This window comes from Spermophilus citellus (assembly GCF_964194105.1).
Source record: "Spermophilus citellus genome assembly, chromosome: 5".
Classification (NCBI taxonomy): Eukaryota; Metazoa; Chordata; class Mammalia; order Rodentia; family Sciuridae; genus Spermophilus; species Spermophilus citellus.
In genome coordinates, this window is record NC_138186.1 from 77,672,191 (window position 1) to 77,686,565 (window position 14,375).

Below are 14,375 nucleotides of genomic sequence, written 5' to 3' on the forward strand. Positions count from 1 at the left end.
GGAGTGCTGAGGCAGCAGCTCAAGGAAGGAAAGCTAGAAGGGAGATATGGACTCCAGAGTCATGTCATAGAGAAGCATAAAGATGAACAGACTTCTAGGAGCCAAGAAGCAACTTTATCTTCCCCTCAGGTAAATAGTCATTGACATTTGAGATTCCTCTTAATAATGAATCCTGAAGTCATTTCATATTGACCTATGGTATAGTTGTAATGAATTGCTATTTCTATATTCAAAATGAATGAGACTTAGATTAAAGATTAATTGGGGAATTTCTTATGTTTATCTTAATTTTAACATCTATTAACTAGTTGATATTTTTATACAGCATTTGAAAGTTCTTAAATCCACGGAGTTGCAAAAAGGAGATGTCATGTTTAAATACTTGGTTCCTATTTTTTTTTTAAATTTTTGTTTATTTATTTATTTTTTACTAGCAATTGAACCGAGAAGGTCTTAACCCCTGAGCCACATTTCCAGGCCTTTGTATTTTTATTTTTGACACAGGGTCCTCCTAAGTTCTAAATTGCTTGCTTTGAATTTGTGATCCTCCTGCTTCTGCCTCTGGAATGTTGGGATTACAGGCATGTGCCACATGCATACTGCTTGGTTCCTGATTCAATTCTTTGATTGTAATTTCTATTGAACCGCTTACTAACTGTATTGACTTGAGAAGGGACTGGATATTTCTAACTTTAGTGAAATCATAAGTGGATAAAGCAGTATAGACAAAGCAATAAACATTACTGGAGCAGAGTCATAAGATAGAATTGTTTAAATTGTTTATCAGCTTTTCTGAAGTGTCAGCCAGGTACAGTGGCACATGCCTCTAATTCCAGTGGCTCATGAGGCTGAGGCAGGAGGACAGCAAGTTCGAAGCCATCCTCAGCAATTTAGTGAGGTCCTAAGTAAATTAATGTGACCCTGTCTCAAAATTAAAAAAAAAAAAAAGAGTAAAATACATTAAGACCTTTGATTACCAACACAAATAATGTATTAATTATTCAACAAATATTTATTGAGTTTATATCAGGCACTGCATATCAACCAGTATTTACTGAGGAGAATTAATGAAAAAAAATACAAAAAAAACCCTCTTCCGTTCATGATGTTGTATCTGCATGAGCGTATTAAAACAGAAATATCCAACTGCACTTTTTAAAGTACCATAGGAAATACTTCATTGACAGTGATTGAGGAGAAGTTTTGAGATAGGTGTCAGGACCACTGCAATACATTTTGTAGTGGAGGAGAGATTGGACTTAATACAACATGGCACATTGGGAATTTATAGTCAAAAAGCAGGGAAGAGTATGTGGATAGAAAATACTGAGAGGGGACGGAAGCCAGAATCGCCAGGGATCTGGTCGCAAAAATGGCGTCCTCCGCCTCCGCTGGGCCTCCGGCCGGGAAGCGAGTAGTAAATCAAGAAGAACTCAGACGATTGATGAAGGAGAAGCAGCGTCTGAGCACTAACCGGAAAAGGATAGAATCTCCGTTCGCGAAGTACAACCGCTTGGGGCAGTTGAGCTGTGCCCTCTGTAAAGCAGCACCGAGAGAAAGTGGCCGAGCTGAAAGGCGCGAAGGGAGCCGCTCAGGGTCCATCTGCAAACGCTGCGTCTCTTTCCATCAAGAGGAAAGTGTCGGATGCGGATAATCAAGACGCCAAGAGAGCGAAGGCCTGGATTCCTCAGGTACAGCCCTCCACGTCCGCTTTGTCCACCAACTTTGACAAAACAGGAAAAGAGTCCGCTAGATCGACACCCAGTAAACCTTCGGGACTCGGTTTACTCCCTGATTATGAAGAGGAGGAGGAGGAGGAGGAGGAGGAGGAGGAAGAGGAGGGAGGCGGAGAAGGAAAAAGAGGAGATAGCAAGCTGCCGCCTAGCACACACGGCAAAGAACACTTTCTTCCTCGCGGGAAGCAACAAGTAGTGTGCTACCAAACGATTCCTCTAATACCAATCCTCCCAAGGCCCCCTTAATTCCTCATTCAGGGTCAATTGAGAAAGCAGAAATACATGAAAAAGTGGTGGAAATGAGAGAGAACACCGCGGACGCAATACCGGAAGGATTTTTTGACGACCCTGAAGTAGATGCAAAGGTACGAAAGGTTGATGCTCCAAAGGATCAAATGGACAAAGAGTGGGACGAATTTCAAAAAGCCTTGAGGCAGGTCAACACTATTTCCGAAGCTATAGTCGCTGAAAAGGATGAGGAGGGACGGTTGGACCGCCAGATTGGGGAGATTGATGAGCAGATAGAATGTTACCGTCGGGTGGAAAAGCTGCGGAATCGCCAGGATGAGATTAAAAATAAACTTAAAGAGGTTTTGACTGTAAAAAAACTGCAAAAAAAGGAAGAGGAGAATGCTGACAGCGACGATGAGGGAGAACTACAGGATTTGTTATCTCAGGATTGGAGGGTGAAAGGGGCTTTGTTATAAGGTTTCTTGTTTTGTTTCTTACCTTACTGGGAATTGGATCCGGTGAAGCTCTACAGTTAAGTCCCAGCCCCAGCTTCCTGCCCCCCCCCCCCCTTTTTTTTAAAAATTTGAGACAGGGTCTCCCTGACTTGCCCAGACTGGCCTCGAACTTGGAGATCCTCCTGCCTCAACCTGCGGAGTAGCTGGGATTCTATAGGCTTGCTCCACTATTGTTGTAGCTATTGTAAACTTTTTTTCAGCAGTAAAAATGCTTTCAGTATAACAATACATCTGTTACTCCTTTCCTAGAGATTTGGATACTCGTGTCCATTTTTGAGATAAAATGAGCCAGGAACAGTAGCACTTTGGAAGGATGGTGTAATGTATTTTTGAGGTAAAGTTGCTTTTGAAATTTTTGAAGTGTTATATCACAAAGTGCCAACTTTTTCATACATTTTAAGGCTTAAGTGTTTACTTTTGAATTGAAAATCTGTAAGTTGTAAATATTGTGTACAGTTAAATATATATTTACCTACGTAATTATTTTGAAATTTATAAGTTGATATAAGTCTAATAAACAGACAAGTGTTTACATGAGTAAAAAAAAAAAAGAAAAGAAAATACTGAGAAAACATGGATAGTAAGGAGTGTGGCTGAACCAAATAAACATCATTTTTTACTGAAGACAGATCAGAGGATCACATATTATCTGAGGGATGGAAGAGGAAGGAGAGCTTAAACATGTATTGAGGGTGTTCTGATATCAAGGATGAAAGGTTTAGGATAGAATAAATCAGTGCAGCTCTTGCAAAAACTGGACTTCACAAGAAAGTGCCCATAGGCCTAAGATAAGTTCAAGTAAATCACTAAATTTTGGGCAAATAATATTAGTCCCAATCATTGAAAAGTACTTTGAGAATGGTACATATAAAGAACCACAAATTTCTAATACTTAAAAGCAACAAGAATGCTGGAAAGAAATGTTAAGTAAAACTCAGATCTCTGAAAATAAACAAAGAATTTACAGCATTCCAAGTTTTTTTTTTTTTTGTACATTTATTTATTTTAAATGTTGAAAAGAAAAGCCAAGCAAATATTACAGTTATTTAAATTGCCCCACTCCCACTCTCTCATCATTATTAAAATCTTGGGGAAAACAGAAACAAACAAATAGACAATCAAAAAACATCCTCCTCATCATAGCGGCAGGGAAAAAAAGTAGCCCACTGCCATTGAAGAAGGCAGAATAGGATTAGAGCCCCCCCCCAGAAGTCTCGGTTCAAAAGAAATTTCAGTGATTGACCTGCCTGGCAGCTCTGTGGAAATTCCACTCTCCAGCATTTTCTAAATTGATCTGATTCTGGCTTCATTCAGTATGAACACCATTTTCCTAGGGCATTGAAAAAATTAACCAACTGTAATAGTTTAACATCACAGTAGACCATGGTTCCATAATAAAACAAACAAGAGGTCAAACAAAAGCACTTATAGCTGGAAAATGAAATGTTTCTATGGCAATTTGAAAAGTTGGAATATAATCCTAAGAACCTAAAAAGTTGTGTTCACAGGGAATGCTGTACGTATTTCTGGGGATGACCTGAGACATGGCCAAATCATTCATATATGGCTGACTTTCAGCATTGGGTTAAATAGGAAATGAATACTCATATGTGGAAATTACTTTCATGAATAGAGGAAATATACTGCAAAGCACACATAGAACTCCTGAGAGAAAACAAGAAGAAGTTGTTTTAAGGATGATGAGGAAACTTCTGTCATCAGTTGATGTTCAAGATAATGGAGCAGAGACTGTATCCTGCACAGAATAAAGACTTTACCAAATTTAGAAAAGTCACTAAATAGTAGCAACAGTAGCAACAAAGCAACAATGATATCAATAACAACCATCTTTAGGAAAAGAAGTAGAAGATCTGGTTTTAAGAATTGTTAAACTATATTATATATATAATGTCCAGTTTTTAACAAAATTTTTCAAGGCCTGAACAACATGGGAAGGCCTAATTCAGACACAGGGAAGATGCTCATAAAAAATGTTCCCCAAATACAATTGTGGGGCTTGCTAAATAAAGATGTCCCATTCAGGTTATCTACACTTACATATCTATGTCTTTCTATATATTTTTTTCAAAAGTGATACATGTCAAAAGGACTAAAGGAAAATAGGATGACATATTTCACTAAAAACAACTTATCAGTGAAGAGATTAAATGATCAAAAAAGATCAAATAGAAATTCTACAATTCATAAGTATAATCAGTGAAATGATAAATTTGTTAGATATGCTTAATAGCAGATGGGAGTTCACAGAAGAAATAGCAAACTTGAAGACAGGTCTGTTGAAGCCATTTGTATTACCATGTATAAACAGGCAAGTGACTCAGAATAGTTGAACAATGATAGAGGTAGAAAAGAAAGCAGGTGGATCCTAATTCTCTTGAAAATTATTTTAAAGCTGCTATGATCACATAAATGTGTTACTGGCTTAATGATTAATATGTAAAAACTTTATAGTTCAGAAATATATTCATGTGTTGATAGCTAATTGATAACTGACAAGAGTAATAATTAAATAGAAAGGAATGTCATTTTAAAAAATTGTTGTTAGAAAACTGTACTAATATAATATAATACAACCAACATAAAGTAGGTTATAGGAAAGATATAATAGGTAACATGCAAAAATTCTTACAAGAAAATAGGAGTGACCCTCTGTGGCCCTGGATTAAACAGTACCATCTTAAATATAATATCAACAGCAAATTTGAAAAAGATAGAAAAAATGGAATTTATTCAAATTTAAAACAACATTTGTTTCAACAGATAGTATAAAATGGTGAAATGACGCTCAAGGAATGTGAGGAAACATTTCCAAAACTTGTACCTGATAAGACACTTGTATATAAAATAAATAACATATTTTTAAATGCTGATAAAGAACCCCAGATAGCTGTAGGCATCATACTATCCAATTTCAAAATCTACTATGAAGTGATAAAAACAAAACAGCATAATGTTGTCACACAAGCACACACATAAGGGACACAAATTATTTCATAAGAAAAATCTCATTAGAAATGGGGAAAAGACCTACATAGATATTTCTTAAAATAAGACATTACAGGGCCCAGTGGTAGAGCACTTTCCTAGTGTGTCAGGCACATCAAAAAGACAAAAAGAAAGGACAAAAGACATATAAATGGCCAACAGGTAAATGAAAAAATGTTCCATATTACTAATCATCATTGAAATACAAATCAGAACCATGATGAGACATCACCTCATTCTGATTAAAATGGCTATTATCAAAAATAAGAAAAGATAAGAAGTTTTGATGAGAAGAAGAAAAGGTAACCCTTGTGCACTATTGCTGAAAATGTAAATCAGCATGACCAATATAGTAATGTCTGGAGTTATACCTTTGATACAAAAATATAAATTATAAAGAAATTGTCATGCTAACAGAAGGAAGCCAGATATCAAAGGCAATATATTGTATGATTATCCCAAATGGGCAAATTTAAAGACAGAAGGGGTTTCCACTTGCAATGGGGAGGTAGGAATAAGGAGTTATTGCTAATGCATACATATACATATTATATATATATATATATAATATGTATATATGTGTACTATAAAATATATATATATTTATAATGTGTATAATATACATACATTTATTTGTATATTATATATATTAGACATGAAGAACATATTAGTGCTTATGGTTGCATAATTTAATAACTTTATAGAGAAAACTGAATTGTACACTTTAAAAAGGCAAATACTATTGTATATTAATTTTATCAAAACAATGCTTTCAATAAAATTACTATAATAGAAAAATCACTTTGAGGACCATTTTATTTATTTATTTATTTATTTATTTATTTATTTATTTATTAAAATCTTTTATTGCTTTTTCTAAAAATACACTACAGCAGTGGAATGTATTACAATTCTTATTACAGATATAGAGCACGATTTTTCTTATCTCTGTATATAAAATTTCACTCCAATTTATGCCTTTATACATGTATTTTATTTTTTGCATTACAAATCTTAATATACATATATACCACAATTTTTCATATCTCTGTTTGTATATAAGGTATGTTGACACCCAATTCAAGTCTTCATACATGTACTTTGTATAATAATGACCATCACATTCCACCATCCTTGCTAATCCCCTTCCCCGTCACTTTTCCTCCCACCCCTCTTCCCTATTTAGTGCAGCTATAGTATCTCTAGGGGATAATGATTTTTTAAAAAGTATTACTTAATAGAATGCATTAGTTTATATGGTGTCCAATTTAATAGTGTGTTCAGTTTGGATAATAAAAATATATATTTTGCAGGAATTTAATCCCCATCTATATTAAATACTCTATCACCCTAAAATACAACCTTGCTTCACTGATGCATGAATTAAAAATTAGTAAGTAAATACAGAAATCTTTAAATTACTCATCCATCAGATCACTGGATCCGTATTAGAGCAGCAATGTTTGGATGGTATGTCTTAGTACCTTTAGACTGCTATGGAAAATTACAATAATCTAGGTAACTTATAGCTTATTAACAACAAAAATTTATTCTCAATTCTGAAGGCTGAGAAGTCAAAGATCAAGATACCAGTGAATTCAGTGTGTGGTGATGGTACACTTTTTTTTTCAACACCATGCCCTCTAGCTGTGCTCAGATGATGGAAGAGGTAAATGAGCTTAGCTCCCTGTGGACTATTTTATAAGAACACTAATTCCATTCATGAGAAATCTGCCCTCATCATCTTAGAAAATATCTCACTTCTTAATACTACCATACTGGTGATACTCTGATGGCATAGCAGTGACCTAGAACTAGCTCCACAAATTTATTACATAGGGTCTCATGAGCAGGAAGTTGAACTATAGAGGCACTGGATATTGTTCAAAGCTTGTGAATTGTCAGAAGCTTCTTTGTGCATTAAAAGGTTACTGAGCTGGGAACATTTTGCAGCATACTATTGTTGCAGTGCTAAGAACATTCTGCCATTACCTTGCCATTGTCCTGGGATGTCTGATAACTGTTAGCATCAGAGCAGAGAGTCAAGGCTATTAACATTCTCAGCTTTGGCAAGGAATGTTTCCCAGGCTTGACTTTGCCAACACTAAAGGATTAGCTGATGACCAGGGGCTCACCCACTCTCCACACTCTCTGATTTCTAATTTTGCTGCCTATGGTTGTACATTCATCTAGTATTCCTCTTCTCTATGGAAAAACACACTAGTTCATGTGCTAGATTTTAAGCACCAGAGAATAGGATGTAGGCATATACCTCATGCTACATATTTGGAAAGCCTGGTAGATATATTGCAGATGTTCTTCCTTATATCAGGTTGAACCTTCAGACATAAACTCTCTCTTGAGTGAGTTGTCCCAAAGTCTAAATTGGATGAACCAAAGTATTTAGAAGGCAAATTAAATATCACTGGGCCATGTTAATTTAAATGGGATTCACAGCAGGTCCCATAGCCCTTCCTGACTACTGTACTATGATGATTGTCTTGGTAGCTAGAGATAGGCCCACGGCATTTATAACTCATTAGTAAATGTAGTCACAGGACAAGTCAAGACAATTGATGAAGTGTCTGAGACATTTGTGTAATCTTCCCCTTATCTACATATTTACTCCCACAGCTTTGGGATGCTAAGAGTCATTAATCATCCACATTAAATCTTGTTGTAAAGTAGGCTCTACTGACATTTTTGAATAACTAACTCTCTTTGAATTGCTGCTAATTGCCATATACCAGATAGTGCCTGGTGGCAAGTTTGGCATCTGTTTAAGCATGGTTCTGAGACAGTGACACCACCTTGTCCATCACAGTGCTATAGTTGCCATTTCACTGCTCAGTTCCCTGCTTCTCCATTGAGGAAAGCACTCATAATTGGAACATAGTTAAAGGGAAAAAAGTTGGGGGAGAGGGAATATGAACAGTATAATATTTAATTAGCCAAACACATGCTATAGAATCCAATTTATAAAACCCAACTTTCTCCCTATCATTGTGTGTGTATGTGTGTGTGAATGTGTGTTACATGTGTAGAAAACTACTTTAGTAAGCTAGAATAACTGATAACTTACAATACTGAAGCTTATTTTTTGAGCTTTAATTCAGTGGGATTAGTTATTATTCTCTCATACTAGGAGGATGAGTTTGGCAGGTCCCATACAATTTGCATAATTCTAAAATAATTAGTACTCCTCTACTCAGGAATTAAGATATGAACCAAAATACTAGTGAAAATTCTGCTCTACTATTGTGGTTTTTTTCTCTATCTTCCGTAAAGAGTCCCTCCTTTCACTTACACGAGTGAAGACAAGATGCTCACATTCAAGAAAATGGTGTTGTACATTGATCTTATTTTTGTTTTATGTCTTACTAGTTCTCTGCCACTCTGATTCTGATCCCACCAGAGCAAGAGCACAGTGACCATGAGAAGGTGAATCAGAAGTAAAAGCCTTGGTTATCAGGTAGTATCAACAGTGGACAGCATGCTCTATAGTCTTGGGAGATGTATAAATCTCATGCTCTGGTTTGAGGGCTCTCATATGCTCTTCAGAAAATCAGCTCATACCAGGGACCACATACTTTAATTTCTTATGGCTATTTCCCTGATTCATTGCTTTCTGATATATTTGCCCCTTAAGTTATATGTAGCTTCTCTCTGATGAAGTCTTTTCTCCTTTACTCTTAGAATTCAAGAGAGCCCTATGCTGACTCTGTCAGTTGTGACTTATATCAGCTTCACAGAAAATAATGTGTTCTTAACAAAATCTGAAAATACAGGATGTTGAATGTAGTCATTTCAAATTCAGTTCACTCTTCAGCAACTAGCCTTGTGACCCTCTTGATATAAGATTTGAAAGGTGAAAACATCCAGGTTTACTTCAGGGGACAAATTTTAAGCTCTTTAAGTGATTCTATTCAATCCTCTTCACTAAGCTTATGGACAAGAACAGAAATACCAGCTGTGCCCCTCTTAAAGTGGAGCTCACAGTTCAACCAAAAGTGATGCAGTTCCCCCCATATATCTTTTCTTAGCCTCTGCAAGCTCCTCTGGTGTGCAGATGTTGGTTGACAGGTTTTCTGTCATTAAATTTTTGCAGTTCCAGCAGAGCAGCATTAATTGGAATTCAGCATCAACTGTGTTCAAGCTTCATCTGAAACTGATCTTGTAAGTTTCCAAATATATTATGTTCCATTTTTCTGCGTGTGAATAAGTGGGTGTCTTCTCAAATATGAAATTTCCCCATGCTGAAATATTTATACTTAAGTGCCCTTAATTAACTTCTTTATTGTCAGGATTTTGATGCACACATACAAAAATAAATGATCAAGTTTTCCAGCCAAAATAGAGTAACAAGGATCAGGCCTACCCACACATTTGAAAAAGCTAGCAAAAAAAGGACCAAATGTATGAAACAGTGATTTCAGACAATAGAATACAAGGCATCAAAAGATGATTGACAAAGGAGAAAAAGGAAGTACTAACATTGCCCCAGATCACTGAGCATAAAGTGTTCTCAGGGCACAGAGCAGAAAGCAGGAGCTAACTGCAAGGCTGTTGCACTCCTTATTTTGAGGAGAGAAAGTTGTGAGTCAGGAGAGGCTGGGGTGCCTTGCATTCACAAAATAGAGTATCAGAAAGGAGAAAGTTGCACAGAAAGAAAACTGTGATATTATCAGAGGTTCTCCCTTAAACTATGACTTAATAATGATAAGTATTAAGGATAATTAATCTCCTGTTGGGATTAGGGAGATTCTTCTAGAAAATCAGGGATGAATTATCAGTGATTCCAATCCCAGAACATCTTCAGAATTACCAGAAGGATTTTTATCCATGTTGACTCCTAGGCCTAGTAGGAACCTGGCTATCAGTATTTTGCATCACTCTGGTTGATTCTGCTACATGGTGTGATGACTAGCTTAATGAACATCTGTCCCTGGGCTTGCTTCCTTCTTGCTACCTGTGCCTAAGCTTCTCTGCCTAATGGGCTTTGAGGCAAGGCCAAGCTTATACCTGTAGCCCAAAGGGAGGTCTGGTGATGACTCAGGTCCAGGACCTTATCACCTGAGTGTACATGTTAGGAGGCTGCTCAAGCATATGAAAATAACCACCAACAACCAAAGGAAAACACAGGAAGTAATAATCAAGACTTGAAGAATTTCAGGGACTATTCATATTTTTGCCTATCTGATACAATCAAGTGAAATTAGTCCTAAATTAATGTCCTGTCTTGACTTCACCTAACATTACTTAAAACAAGATATAAAATGATCAAATATTTTGGTGTGTGTTTTAAATAAAAGCTCAAAATAATAGATAAATATGAAATCAAGAGCAAATGAAATAAAATAAGTAGAATAGGTAGAATCATTAAATTAACAATAGAACCTGGAACAATGTGTTTGAATGTTTTATCCCTTGGGTGCTGTTGATATGAGATGTCCAGTTGGAAATTGTGTGTTACCTGCTTCGTAAATTTAAAATCTCTGATAAGGGGAAACAAATATGAACTGGAGAAATAGTGTGCTGGCATTGGGCGTTTTTGACAAGACACAGAAGACTGTGAGGAATAGTGGGTACTTATTGTCTGTGTTGAGGTCACCTGCTGAACCAAAAGTCTTGCATACCTTCTGTGGGAAAGGAGACACTGAGTGGCAATGTAGTAGGAACTTCAGGAGGTCTTGATATGATTGATGTGATTAGCTAAAATAAAACCTTTCAATAGCAACAGAAACTTATAAGGTACTGAAGGAAATGCAGAACGGCAGAGAAACTTTGGGAAACAGGGAGCTGCTTCTTTGAGTCTATGTAAAAATAGATTAGCAGATTTTTATGAAGTTAAACATGTTCTTACCACACAAAACCTAGCTATATCTTATTAGAACTGAAAAAAATTATTTTGTAATTGATATACAGTAGAATTCATTAATCTAAACTTTCTTATTTTTCTTAGGTATAATTTTCTGTCAGCATAAAAAGCTTCCTTTAGCCTTTTATCAACACAGCAGGTTTGTTGATAATGAATCCTCTTAATTATACTTCATCAGAAAATGTTTTTTTTCCAATCTTATTCCTAAAGCATATTTTTATTGGATCTAGAACTGCTGGTTTGCAGTTTTGGTTTTAACTTTTTAAAACTTTATTATTCTACCATCATCTGGGTTTCGGGGTTACTGATGTGAATCCAGGTCAAACAGATTGTTATTCCCCTGCATGTACTATTGACATTAGGCTGCATTGATTTTTGGACAATTTGTTAATAATATGTCTGGTCATGGTTGATTTTATCTAGTTTGAAACTAATTGAGTTTCTTAAAATTGTGATTATCTACACAATTATCTGCTAAATCTAAAGAATTCATTCATTATTTCATAAAAATATTGCTGTACAAATCATTCAGTAACTCCAATGACATAGAAGTTAGACTTGTTAATATTGGCTCTCAGGTCCTGAAACTCTGCTAACTTTAAATAATTTTTTTTTTTTCTGTTCATCGGACATCATTGTAGTTGATCTGTTTTTGAGTCCATGACTCATTACTATCATCATCACCTAGCTATTGAATCAGTTATTAATTTATCATTTCTGACATTTTTTTTCTCACTTTGAAAATTATATTTGCTTATGTTATATAGTTTATATTTATCTACTGAGGATATGTACCTTTAGTTTCAACTCTATTAACAATTTTCTAGCATTAAGTGTATGCTTAATAATTATAATATCTACTTTATCATTTTTCTTTAAAATTTTGCAAGTTGTTCTCCCCCATCCCCCCAATTCATAATACTTCAATAGAATGTCAAGAAGGTATCCATTGTGCCCTGGATATTTTTACTATTATATCCAAAGACTCTAAATTCTGCTAAAATCTTCCTGAGAGTGTAAGTTTTTGTTTTATTCCATTTCAGTTCAGCAAGCAAGTATTAAATTTGCTCCACAAATTTTCATTGTCAGTTCACAGTAGTTTTAGTAGTAGTTTAGTTTCAAAGCCTTTGCTATATTGTGACTTTGTCTCTCAGAGTTTCTTTTGGGACTTCCATGATGGTTTATATCTTAGTTGAATTCACAAAAACCTTTGTGTACTTCCCCAGGAGTATTCCATATATGTTCTACTTGAGGAAATTACAAGACTCATTAGTGTCTGTGTACAGAATCAGTGCTTCCCTGACAGATATTATTTCCCTTGGATCTTTCTCCTAGAGAATTCAGTTCTCAGGGCCTTATTCCAATTCTTTTTGCTCATACATACAGTGCTTTTTTTCATTGTTTTAGCTCCTCATACATTTTCATACTTCCATACAAATAGTCCACAATCAGTATTCAGTAGCCAGGGAGTTGGGAAGATACATTAAGAAAAATGTATTTATTCCATAATGTTTGCTTCATAGGGATCTCATTTCCTGTATTCAGAGGAATAGATTTTCTCATGGAGTTTCCCTCATGGCACAGTAGCATAGTTCTGTAGCTGGATAACTGGGGACATTTTCCCCAGGTCCTCTAGCCATAAAGACAGCCCATGCACCAAGGTTTCACTAAGAACTTCTGACATGAATTTCCTTAGTTCAGCCTACTCTTCTGTCAGAGAATAACAGATAGTGAAATAAATCAGGAAATTTCCTGACACAACTTTTATTTATTTTCAAATTTTAGCTCCTCTCAACAATCTGCTGGTTATTATCTACTTTTCAGATTCCTGAGTTTTTTTGTTTGTGCATATTCTGCCCCAAATTTTCATTTTTAATAAGTAGAGAGACAAATTGAAATAGGTTTATACCATTTTATCTATTATCAAAAATGTACTCTTTTAGGTCATTAGATAAGAAAAAAAGCTATAGTTTCTTACAATAGCTTGGAGTCAATATGGCCATTTCATTCATAATTATCACAAATTGTGAAAAAGAAACATCTCTATCAAATGCTTCAAATGTACCGTATTATAGTATACTCATGCAATGGATTGCTCAACATCTATAGGGAATGAGCTATTGAGACATGGACAACACAGATGACTACGAATGTATTATAATCAGGAAAAAAAGGCAGCTGTAGCAAATCATATATGAATTTATTTCTTTTATAGATAGTCTATAAAGACAACAATATTGTGACAGATTGGTAGTTTTTAAGGGACACAAAGCATAGGAAGGGATTTCTACATGAAACATTTTAAGGGTTAGTAAGATTGTTGTAATAATAATTCCATGGTTTTAATTTATACATAAAAATCATGTATATTTCCAGAATATATGACTTTCCATACATTCCAAAATTCAAATATTATGTGCCTAAATTAGGCAAAATATGTTGTATATTTATTAACAATTCAATAAAATTAATTTCTAAATTTAAATAAAGATGTAATGTATACTGTATTATCTGCCTTTATCCTCTGCCAAGTTAAGTAAATACAGTAATTTATGTTTTCTGAGTTTATTACTGATGTAAACCTAAAAATGCTGTGTGGTGATTCTAATGAGAAAAGATGTTGTATGTCAAATGGACATGGTACTCCTTAATTTTATGTAAAATGAAAAAAAGTCTGTAAGTGTGTTGACATTCTTTGTTTGTTCTCTCTAATTTCTCTCACTTATTTGATATTTTCCTCCAAAAGATTCAGAACCACTCAAAGGGTACTTGCTGAAAAAAGTAGATTAAGTTTAATTCCATCTGCTTACATGGAAAAAAAAAAAAAAAACAACTTCTGAGATGGAACGATAGGAAGACCACTCCAAGCACATGTAGGATTCAGAATCCCTATAAATATGACTCCTAAAATTATTCATTTTTTATGATTTGTTCAGTTCATTTTGGGTGACTTGTAATGACTGATTATATCTCTGAAAATAGTTTCTCAAATTTTGCTTTGAAATTACT

The 14,375-nt window shown here is 35.1% G+C and overlaps 1 pseudogene across 1 annotated transcript; it reads left to right on the plus strand.

Moving 5' to 3' along the window:
* The first annotated feature begins 1,361 nt into the window (after positions 1-1,361).
* On the plus strand, positions 1,362-2,687 carry LOC308649667 (zinc finger protein 830-like; annotated as a pseudogene). Its single transcript has one exon. The product of its transcript is annotated as a zinc finger protein 830-like (transcript).
* The last annotated feature ends 11,688 nt before the right edge of the window (positions 2,688-14,375 follow it).